The sequence below is a fragment of the Hordeum vulgare genome, chromosome 7H (assembly GCF_904849725.1).
Source record: "Hordeum vulgare subsp. vulgare chromosome 7H, MorexV3_pseudomolecules_assembly, whole genome shotgun sequence".
In the NCBI taxonomy this organism is placed as follows: domain Eukaryota; kingdom Viridiplantae; phylum Streptophyta; class Magnoliopsida; order Poales; family Poaceae; genus Hordeum; species Hordeum vulgare.
The window spans coordinates 161,573,379-161,584,710 of NC_058524.1; positions in this window are offsets into that span (position 1 = coordinate 161,573,379).

Below are 11,332 nucleotides of genomic sequence, written 5' to 3' on the forward strand. Positions count from 1 at the left end.
GGGCCGGCCCAGTGGGTTGGGGAGGGCTTTTTGTCTTTTTCCTTTTCTTTTTATTTTATTTTACTTTTATCCTTTAATAGTTTTTATTTTTTGTTTTCTTTGTTTTCTTTTTACTATTAAACAGTGCGTGTCTTAAATATTTAGAGGCTCTAAATTATTTCTAAAAATACCCGTTCCAATTTTATAAAATTCTAGAGAATATGTGTAACCCATCCAACATTTTTTTTAGTTTCGCAAAAAATTTAAATTCCACTTTTCAAACAAATCAAATTTGCAACGGAATTGAGCGGGGTTTGAACCGATGCGAGTTTAACAAAAGTAACCACGGCGACGTGACATCATTAGCATAGGATTATTGTAGCTTAATTACACAGATCACTATAACAAAAACTCAGGATGTCACAGTAATCACATAACCCACAAAGTTAGGTAAATCAGGATGGGTGTGTATAAAATAGTATGTGGATGTTGTAACACGAACAATTATCTAATTATTATGTGCAAATACAATTGACTAGGTAGTAGCAATAATTGGATATGAACGATGACACCTCGCGGCTATTGAGTGTATGAATGAAAAATTAGAGGACAAAATAAAGAGACGAGATATTTGCTATTTAGTTCCTTTTTAATTCCAAATATTTTTGCAATAAATATATCTTAAGTGCATTTTAGTTTCCATTAATATAAAGGAAACAAAAGTTAATATAATGGACAAACAACTGGATGCAGAACGACTAGTAAAAACAAAATTACATTTAAATCACCCTAGCCTTGTTCTTCCCCTTATTCTAGGGGGACTGAAAATTGTATTGAAGCAACAATAAAAGAAAGGCATATCTCTAAACTCCCTCGCTATACGAGGTGTTGAATACCACAATAGTCACTCGCCATTGAGAATAGGAATGTGAATTGCTGAAGCAACATTGGTTGAAGCATCCATGCACTACAGGATTAAAATCCATCACCACTAGTTCATAGGATTTCGTAATTTGGAACTATTGGGTAACGTTGGAGGGGAAATAAAAAAATTCCTACGCACATGCAAGATATATCCATGGAGATGCATAGCTACGAGAGGGAAGTGTATCTACATACCCTTGTAGATCGCTAAGTGGACGTGTATATAACGTAATTGATGTAATCGTACTCTTCACGATCCAATCGTGATCCAATCTAATCCAGCGCCAAACAGACGACACCTGTGTGTTAAGCACACGTGCGGCTCGATGACGTATCCTCCTTCTTGATCCAGCAAGTGAGGGAGGAGAAGTAGACGGGATCTCAACCAGTATGACAGCATGGTGGAGATGGTGGTGGAGCAATCCCAGCACAACTTCGACAAATGCCTCCGCAACTACGAACAAGAAAGAACGGAAGAGAGGGAAAGCCGCAGGGCGTGGAATTGTTGTGTCCAACCCTTGCGCCTCCTCCCCATTATATATAGGGGTGTTGGAGGGTAGGCGGAACAGTCCTAGCCCCTCCACCAAGGAGGGGAGGCATCCAAAGGGGGAGGAGTGCCCTCCAAGCCAAGTGGAGGGCCCTCCCCCTTAGGGTTTCTCTTTCCCTAGGCGCACGGGCATTTGGGGGTTGGTGCATCTGGCCCAATAAGGATTAGGCGCCCCCTACAGCCCATGAACGCCCTAGGTGCTCGAGGGATCCTTCTGCACTCCTTCAGAACCCTTCGGAACCTTTTTGAACCTTTCGAAAGCTTCCCGGTACAATGCCGGCAAAACCCGAAACTTTTCCGGTAGCCAAAATATTACTTACCATATATAAATATTTACATCTGGACCATTCCGGAGCTCCTCGTGACATCCGGGATCTCATCTGGGACACCGAGAAATATTCGGTCACCAACATACATATCCCAAAACTACTCAAGCGTCACCTCTTCGTCACATTGCTTTCAACCTTCTTGTGATGTTGTATTACCGAGAGGGCCAAGAGATACCTCTTCGTCATACGGAGTGATAAATCCTAGTCTTAATCCATGCCAACCCAACAGTCACCCTTAGAGATACATGTAGATCACCTTTATGATCATCCAGTTACGAAGTGACATTTGATACACACAAGGCATTCGTCCAGTGCCAGGGAATTGCATGATCTCATGGCCTTAGGAACAAACACTTGACATGAAGGAAGCAGTAGCAATAAACTAATACGATCAATTGCTATGCTTACGATTGGGTCTTGTCCATCACATCATTCTCCTAATGACGTGACCCTGTTATCAAACGACAACTCATGTCTATAGTTAGGAAACCTTAACCATCTTTGTTCAACGAGCTAGTCCAGTAGAGGCGTACTAGGGACACGGTGTTGTCTATGTATCCACACATGTATCTGAGTTTTGGATCGTTACAATTCTAGCATGGATAATAAACGATTATCATGAACAAGGAAAAATGGTAATAACCATTTTATTATTGCCTCTAGGGCATATTTGCAACAGTCTCCCACTTGCACTAGAGTCAATAATCTAGTTCACATCGCCATGTGATCCACACCCAATGAGTTCCGGGGTTTGATCATGGTTTTCTTGTGAGAGAGGTTGTAGTCAACGGGTCTGCAACGTTCAGATTAGTGTGTACTTTGTGGATCTATAGGTTATATTGTAGATGCTTCTACCACGCTCCACTTGGAGCTATTCCAAATGACTGCTCCACTATACGTATCCGGTTTGCTACTCAGAGTCATCCGGATCGGTGTCTGTAACATCCCAAAATTATAAATTTTGGAATGTTAATATAATTATTATTAGATTGTTTGTTGGTTGCCTGAGTGATTGAAACTTGTGTGAAATTTAAAACTTTTCGAAACTTTTGAATGAGAGGGAATAAAATGACTTTCCCCTTCTCCGTGAATTCAAATTCAATCTTTTAAAAGCAAAGAGAGAAGATGACATGACTTCTTCAACTATAAAGAATTTGAACGGAGATATTTGCATTGAATTCTTTTGCATTTCTATTTGTTTTCTTCGTGCAAGAAATGCTGGGAAATACATTCTGTCAAACAGAAAAGAGAGGAGGAACATGACCCTCAAACCCACGGGCATTTTTAAAGTTATTTGAACCCTAAAACTTAGAGGGTCATTTGAAAATTATTTGCAAAAGAAAATAAATCTTTTAGGCAATTTTGTGAAAATAATTTTTTCTGAAGTTTTTATTTTTGCCGTGGAAAAATGCCCATCATTTATATTTTATTTTTCTGATAATTTTAGTATATAGAAACTCTTTATTCCGAATTGATTTGAATTCCCTTTTATCGTTTTAGTTTTCTAGTTTTAAAAATAGGAAATGAATCACTTTTAAATGGAAATAAGAGCTGGCCCAATTAAGAGCTTTCCTATTTTGGCCCAACAGGAGATCTTCTCCTACCTCTCCTCTCCCTCACGTCACAGAACTTTCCTAGCCATGGACAGGGAGATCTTCACCTCCGGGATTCGCGAAGTACTTTCCTTCCCAGGACCTCCCGTCGCCTCTATAAGAACCCCCATGGCCTCCTCGTTCCATTCCCGTTGAAACCGCCGCCTCTCCCCACCTCCTCCTCCCCCTGCACATCGCCGGAGTCGGCCACCAGAAGCTCGCCAGGAACTGCTCCACATCGCCCGTGCACCCCCTCCTCCACCTCGCTGCACCCTCCCCTCCCTGCCGAGCCCACCCCTCCACCCTTCGGCCCCTCCACCCCCCTGCCACCCTCACCCCGTCGCCCTGCAAACCTCGCCAGCGAGCAGGAGCATCGCCAGGAAGACTCCTCCCGTCGGCCCCCCCTGCAGGCCCACCTCCACCTCGCCCCCCCTCCACCGCCCCCCTGCCACCCCACCCCCTCGTCGGCGACCCCCACCCCCGCCGGAGTTCCCCCCCCCCCTCGCCGGAGAAGGCCCCAGCCATTGCCAGCGAGGGGGTTACTCCCAGCCACGGTAAGGCCCCCCTCTTTCCTTTCTTTTTTTACTTGTTTTGTTTTTTTAGTTTTACCCTTAGATCTATTTTCAACGGTGTAGATTAGAGTAACTTACCCCTTCGGTTTTCTAAAAAGAACCGGCGGTTGTTTTATTTAATTAGTTAGCCAAACAGTTTTCTTCTAATATGCGGACGTTTGTTAGTTTAGCACCGCAGCGCACAGGTCTAAGCCAACCAGAGATCGCCACGTGGCCCGTTCATTAGTTAGCTTTTTGTCTGTTTAATTCCAAAAACAGAAAAGTTCCAATCTTGTTTAGCCCATAGCTTTTGATCCCGAAGTCCAATAGAGTTGATTCTTTTTCCAGTAGATCACAAATTTTCTGTAGTTTTTAAAAACATATAATTTGTCTATGTTTGAAATTTTCAAATTTGAATTAGATCAGATTTAGTTTAAACCTTGTTTTGCTTATTCCAGGAGTTTAAAAATAGCTTTTAATTTGATTCTTTTTGCTACTGATCACTAGTGATCTTATTTATCAGTGGTAGAAATTTCAGATTTGTTTGAGTATTTTAGCTCACGGGTTCTTGTGAAACAATTTCCGTTTCACCTCTTTTAGGATTTCGGCAAATTCTTTTTCTATCTTTGTTTTAAAATATTTTCTTTATTATTTCAGAAACATTATTGTTTTGTTTATGTTAGTTAAACAGTAGTTTTGCAACAAGTTTTTATTTTATTTTTATTTGTTTTCCTGAAATCAATTCTAGTTCCTTAGTAACTTGCAATTGGTTTCCCCACTGTTTCAAATCCCGTTTGGAAGTACTTTCAAATAGTTTTGTGAAAAATACTCTATTTTATCTTAGTTAGATTTATATCTTAGTTCCTTGTTATTATTTTCCGTTGGACAAAAACTATTTAGTGTTTGATGTAGTAGAAGACTCCCTAGTCTTATTTGAAGTTTCCTTCAAATCCTATTTCGCTCTCTCTTTTGTTTTGATTGTTAGAATGATTGCTAGTATGAGTGCTTATGTGAATGATATGTTTGTTATATAGATTTCATCGGAGAGTGTCGAATAGTTCTATCACGTATTTCTTGAGAAATTCTTCTTCGTCAACATCACCAGGCAAGTCACTTTGATCATACTATCACCTATAATTTATGCATCGTAGTTCTACCATCCTATGTCCAAATTGCATGCTGAGTAGGTACTTGGAAATTTTAGTATAGATTGTAGTATCATGTGGTAGGCACACAACAACCGCGATACTTGGCCCCGGGACGACAAATTTCATATTTCTATGCTTGAGTAGACGGGATTTCGGTTGAGTGCATAACACGAGTGATGCGAGGTTGAATAAATAATCAAGACCGGTTAAGACAAGATTTTCAAGACCTTGGACGCAATGCAACTCTGGGTGAAGGACGGTTGATCGGCTCCCTGGAGAACCCAGTGGATGACCCGGGATGCTGGAGAGGCCATGACATCCTGCGGAAAGCTTCACCCAGGCTCAAAGAGACGGACAGATATTTTCAAGACCCAAGGCTTACCTGCACAACCACAAGTCATTATGAGCTCTGGCTTGGTTGGACAACGCGGCGACTCTGGACAGGCGATGCTAGCAGATGTAGAAGAACGGTAGGATTGGATGGGCACCGACAGGGATTCAGAGGGACCTGTTGAAAGACCATGTTTTGATCATCCGGTCTTCAAACACCCTGAAGTGCGAGGACATACACGGAGGCGATCAAATCTTGTGGGGAACGTGTGCAAAACTGTGCAGAGTACTCAAACCTAATCGATTAGCCGTGTCCATGGTCATGGACAACTTGAGCCAAAGGAACTGAAGTTATCTGAAATTCTCAACACAAATAATAATATTGATGTGGGAATTATTGACAACATGGGTATGAGAACTGGTTGGCGGAACCATCTCATTAACAACCAACAACGTAGTAATATTTTGCTTTTAGCCCCTCTCTTGTTGTAGGAGAAAATTTGCTTTACGCTAAAACTTACAACACCACCTGCCATATATGCATATAGTATAGATGATTACTTTTCACCCCTCTCTTATGTGACTTGCCGGCATATTCAATATGCTGACCTACACGGCTGCAACGTCTTATGTTGCAGATATTTTTCTTCGACGAGTAAGAGTACGATTCAGGGTTACGGTCTACACTCAACTTGCCGTTGGTGTTTATTGGGACTCCACTCCCTTGACTGCTTCCGCTGGGATATTTAAGGTATATATCAGTTTTACGCTATTTACATGTGATTGCACTTTGATATATACATTGATGTACTGTGTGTGCCAGCATACTGATCCAGGGATGGCACAGAAACATAGAGGCTTGACTCGTCTTGAGTCGGGTCGCTACAGAAATGGTATCAGAGCACATGTTGACTGTAGGACGTGACCCTAGAAACTGGAAATTTGTTAGGAAAGGATCTCTCAAAAAAATTTATTTTCAACAACACCTTTTACCTCTCATCTCTTCTGATTTCATCGAATGTTCCCTCTCACCTCAAATAGTTAGACAATACCCTTAGCCCTTTGACCACATGAAGGATCAACTGAGTCCCACTTCAAAGTAAAGAGGATTTCATCATGCATTGAAGAATTGAAGCTGCACCAATTGAAGACTCTCAAGACCCGAAGAATTCGAAGACCCTGAAGCGTTCGAATATTTATATGACCATTAGAAGTCCAAACCCCTGTTATATACCCACGTTAGATACGATGATTTGTGAGCCGTCATTGGTGTGTGTTTTCCGACGGCCACAAATAAAACCTATCTCAAAAAAAATATCGTTTGTATTGTGTGTATCTCCCTCCCTCTCTTACCCGTCTCATCCCCAAAACCTCAACCCTACCAGATCGAGTATGAAGCTCGACTTGTAGTCTCTTTACCAACGACCCAGCTGGAAGCTGAGATATGGATTCAGAACATGGAGAACCACTTCGGCAGTAACTTAATCTCAAGGAAGTATGAAGTGGAACACACTCTCCAGTACTTTACCCAAAGTGCTGCTATCTGGTGGAAAATGCACCATGCCATACAAGGATTTAGTGGGGCAGAAAGTTGGGATGAATTCAAGAACACTCTGTTAAGATCCCGACTTATTCAGAAGTGCTATGATAATCCGAAGGAGAGGACTTGTGCATGCAAGATCTGTGGAGAAATCGGACACACCCAGGAAGAACACAAGGATGGATGCACTCATTGTGAAGAAAATCACCCAGCTGAGGAGTGCCCAAGTAGTCAGGCGACTTGTTTCCTTTGTGAAGGAACAACCCACTACCCAGCTCAGTGTCACATTTACCCCAAGGTGCAACAAGTTGTCAAGCAGCAGAAAGATGCAGTGAAGGAAACACTCAAGAAGAAGATTCTAGAAGAACCGGTGACGAACGAAAATATTGAAGACCCAGATGGACAAGGTCTGACCAGATTTTTCTCCAATGCATGCTACTCATGTGGAGAAGAAGGACATTATTCACAGGACTGCACGAAGAGAAGCCAAGAGTATCTGGGAAACTTCCCGACGGAAGAAATGGAGTTTGATCCACTTGAAATAGAAGAACTGACGAAAATAAAGGAGTCCGGAAAGAAGAACAAGTACCCTCGGAAGAACCAAATCTCTGCAGACATAGACCCGAGTCATGTCAGATGTTACAAGTGTATGAAATTTGGCCACCACAAATACATGTGGTCAGGAAGGAAGCCGAGAATCCAAGGAGCAAAAGCAGAAGCTAAGAAGCCTCGAGACTTGTCAGAAATCATTTGGTTTTGTTGCAAGGAAGCAGGACATTTTGCCAGCGATTGTCCACAAAGGAAGAAAGCTAGAATGGAGTAGTTAAGTTTTGACCATGGCAATAAGTGTAATCCGAAGCACTCCTGTGTTTCATAAGATCATGGAGTGAAATTTTTGTAATAGAAGTCCCTGAGATTGTAATAACATCATGAATAAATGGAATTTATTGTCTCATGATTGCCTATGTTGAAAATGTATGCGTGTTTCTCTACGAGCAAAGATCTCCGAACATTATGAGGATATGAGAAAATATGGTCTATGCAGGCATGAGTATAGTTCATTTTAAGTGTGATAGTAATCGGTAAACCCATAGGATCCACAGAGTAGGAATGTGCCATTACTACCAAGGAGACATATACATTCCTCTGAGTACCTATTTACTGACACCTGCAGATGACAACTCTCTACGAGTCATTCCTCAAGGGCCCAGAAACGATCATGACCCTGACCAGTGATCATGATTACCCGAAAATCCTGAAGGACATGATGAAGCACATTCACCTTGAAGGAGATGCAGTCTACAAAGGCTACCCATTCATGGAAAATGGAGTGGAACTTTGGTACGTGGAAGTACACCTCCACCATGTGAAAGGAGTTTGTCCAAAGACTATGGGGCAATACTTTTTCATTTCACGTGTACCACGAGCAACCTTCTTTGATGTTGTTCGTGAAGCTGCCATGGAAGCCATACGTCAGATCGGAGAAATACTTGAAGCAAGACTCCGTCATACCCAGGAATACCTGAGTGAGGTACGTGCGGAGATGATGGAGATGAAGCTCATGACCACCATGATGAAGCAAAAGATGGATGATTTCAGGGAGCACCTCGGAAAGTTCGAGTGGAACTAAAGTACCTCCAAGAGAGACAGATGAATAAAGTTGGCAGAAATGCTTGACCATACCGAACAATGTGGATGGCAGCATTGTAATAGAGTACTTCTGAATTGAAGTTTTTGAGAAGAAAGTAAGGATGTAATAAAGGATTGATTATGAAATGGATATGATTTATGGAAAGAAGCTATGATGGATCAGCAAACGTTTCTTAGGAGCATACGCAAACCTGAGAGTTGTGAAGATACGATAGATGTTTCGTTCAGCTTGCAGAACCAATGGATTATCCGAACTTCGTTCGTGGACAAGAGAAATTCTGCAACGCTTGTGAGAATGCCCAAGTGTTAGAATGCGAGATTCGCTAAACCTTATACAGAGAAATGATTTGGGTGCGGAATGGATTGATCACCATGACGACTTACTCTTATCATTTATCTTGCTATTCAGAATGGTAAATCTGAGAGACTTACCCATATAGAGAGACGACGTTCTTTGAAGCTTTTGTTTAAGCCTTAGAATGGTACAAGGAAAGCCCATGTACATGGCACCTGTTGTCACGCGTAGGAAAGTTTACGGTGAGAATGAAACCAAGACCCCTCTCTCTGCAGGATAACCACAAATGGTAGACCACCATGAGAACCATCGATATGTTATTTAGAATTGACCACGAGACTGTCAGTTAGGAAGACCCAGTGACGGAAGAAGCTTATATCAACGGGAGAGCATCACCAAAGGATTTAATATGAAGACTGTGCGATGTCAGTTGCCAAAACCCCAGAGGATCGTTAAAGCATTTTGAGGGACCAGTATCTCTCATTTTAAGTGTGGTAGCATCCCACCTTGCCGGAGATTGGATTTGTTAGAAGACCCCCAAACCCTAACCTTTCTTTCTAGCCTCTTCGAATCTCGAGGACGAGATTCATTTTAAGTGTGGTAGTTTGTAACATCCCAAAATTATAAATTTTGGAATGTTAAGATAATTATTATTAGATTGTTTGTTGGTTGCCTGAGTGATTGAAACTTGTGTGAAATTTGAAACTTTTCGAAACTTTTGAATGAGAGGGAATAAAATGACTTTCCCCTTCTCCGGTGAATTCAAATTCAATCTTTTAAAAGCAAAGAGAGAAGATGACATGACTTCTTCAACTATAAAGAATTTGAACGGAGATATTTGCATTGAATTCTTTTGCATTTCTATTTGTTTTCTTCGTGCAAGAAATGCCGGGAAATACATTCTGTCAAACAGAAAAGAGAGGAGGAACATGACCCTCAAACCCACGGGCATTTTTAAAGTTATTTGAACCCTAAAACTTAGAGGGTCATTTGAAAATTATTTGCAAAAGAAAATAAATGTTTTAGGCAATTTTGTGAAAATATTTTTTTCTGAAGTTTTTATTTTTGCCGTGGAAAAATGCCCATCATTTATATTTTATTTTTCTGATAATTTTAGTATATATAGAAACTCTTTATTCCGAATTGATTTGAATTCCCTTTTATCGTTTTAGTTTCCTAGTTTTAAAAATAGGAAAGGAATCACTTTTAAATGCAAATAAGAGCCGGCCCAATTAAGAGCTTTCCTATTTTGGCCCAACCAGAGATCTTCTCCTACCTCTCCTCTCCCTCACGTCACAGAACTTTCCTAGCCATGGACAGGGAGATCTTCACCTCCGGGATTCGCGAAGTACTTTCCTTCCCAGGACCTCCCGTCGCCTCTATAAGAACCCCCATGGCCTCCTCGTTCCATTCCCGTTGAAACCGCCGCCTCTCCCCACCTCCTCCTCCCCCTGCACATCGCCGGAGTCGGCCACCAGAAGCTCGCCAGGAACTGTTCCACATCGCCCGTGCACCCCCTCCTCCACCTCGCTGCACCCTCCCCTCCCTGCCGAGCCCACCCCTCCACCCTTCGGCCCCTCCACCCCCCTGCCACCCTCACCCCGTCGCCCTGCAAACCTCGCCAGCGAGCAGGAGCATCGCCAGGAAGACTCCTCCCGTCGGCCCCCCTGCAGGCCCACCTCCACCTCGCCCCCCCTCCACCGCCCCCCTGCCACCCCACCCCCTCGTCGGCGACCCCCACCCCCGCCGGAGTTCCCCCCCCCCCTCGCCGGAGAAGGCCCCAGCCATTGCCAGCGAGGGAGTTACTCCCAGCCACGGTAAGGCCCCCCTCTTTCCTTTCTTTTTTTACTTGTTTTGTTTTTTTAGTTTTACCCTTAGATCTATTTTCAACGGTGTAGATTAGAGTAACTTACCCCTTCGGTTTTCTAAAAAGAACCGGCGGTTGTTTTATTTAATTAGTTAGCCAAACAGTTTTCTTCTAATATGCGGACGTTTGTTAGTTTAGCACCGCAGCGCACAGGTCTAAGCCAACCAGACATCGCCACGTGGCCCGTTCATTAGTTAGCTTTTTGTCTGTTTAATCCCAAAAACAGAAAAGTTCCAATCTTGTTTAGCCCATAGCTTTTGATCCCGAAGTCCAATAGAGTTGATTCTTTTTCCAGTAGATCACAAATTTTCTGTAGTTTTTAAAAACATATAATTTGTCTATGTTTGAAATTTTCAAATTTGAATTAGATCAGATTTAGTTTAAACCTTCTTTTGCTTATTCCAGGAGTTTAAAAATAGCTTTTAATTTGATTTTTTTTGCTACTGATCACTAGTGATCTTATTTATCAGTGGTAGAAATTTCAGATTTGTTTGAGTATTTTAGATCATGGTTTCTTGTGAAACAATTTCTGTTTCACCTCTTTTAGGATTTCGGCTAATTCTTTTTCTAGCTTTGTTTT